Raw genomic sequence first — 1213 nt, forward strand, 5'->3', positions numbered from 1 at the left:
GTGCAGCACCTTGCACTTCTCTGCATTGAAGGCCATCCCATTTTGGTTGGCCCACCTTGAGAGTGTATCCAAGTCAGCCTGTATTCCCAGCCTGGCCTGCAGTGTGACGGACCTCCCCCATAATTTGGTATCGTCCATGAACTTGGTAAGTTCACATCTGACTCCTGAATCTAGATTGTTGATGAAAATGTTAAAGAGCACTGGCCTGAGTACCAAGCCCTGAGGGACTCCACTGGTAACCCTGCACCACGTTGATTTGCTCCCTTCAACTAGTACTCTTTGGGTCCGACCCCTTAGCTAGCTTCCTAGCCATCGGACTGTAGGATGATCAAGGCCACAGTTCCCCAGATTAACCGTGAGGACATCATGGGGAACTAGGTCAAAGTCCTTCTTGAAGTCCAGATAAATGATGTCCACATCATGTCCCTTGTCCAGGGCATATGTTACCTGGCCATAGAAGGAGATGAGATTGGTTAGGCAAGACCTGCCAGGCACAAAGCCATGTTGGCTGGCATTCAGAAGCTTGCCTTCTGTTAGTCTGGCATTGATGGATCCCTTGACAATTTTCTCCAGGATTTTGCCAGGAACAGATGTCAGACTGATTGGTCTATAGTTCGCTGGATCTTCCTTCCTCCCTTTCTTGTAGATAGGGACTATATTGGCTCTTTTCCAGACATCCGGGACCTCGCCCAAGCGCTATGATTTTTCAAATATCTCTGCCAAGGGGGATGCAATGATGTCTGCCAGCTCTTTCAAGACCTTTGGGTGCATTCCATCCAGGCCTGCAGACTTGTGAATGTCCAATTTCTCAAGGCATTCCCTCACCCGATCCACATCAATTTTGGGCCCATCACCCACAAGGCCAGCAAGAGACACCTGAGGAGGTCAGATAAGGAGCAGGTACTAGAAGAAGGGACCCACCTTTTGTCACTGCCAGTGCTATTCCTGGTCAATCAGGCACCCTGCATAGCTACTCCCCACAGCTGGAGCAGGCTGGCAGAAAAAACCCAAGGAGATGGACAAGGAACAGGGGCTTGCCCTCCTCCACCATTCCCAGACCAGCCCAGCAACCCGTACAGCCACTCCCTCCAGCTGGAGCCCCTAGGAACAAGTGAAAAAGGGTGGGACCCCAACCACCACCATCTCCAGCTAACCTGGGTGTAGAAGGAGCCTGACTCCAATCATGGGCTGCAGGAAGCAGCTGCACCAGGTG

This window comes from Gavialis gangeticus, unplaced genomic scaffold, assembly GCF_001723915.1.
Source record: "Gavialis gangeticus isolate Ggan-Ray unplaced genomic scaffold, GavGan_comp1, whole genome shotgun sequence".
Lineage (NCBI taxonomy): Eukaryota > Metazoa > Chordata > Crocodylia > Gavialidae > Gavialis > Gavialis gangeticus.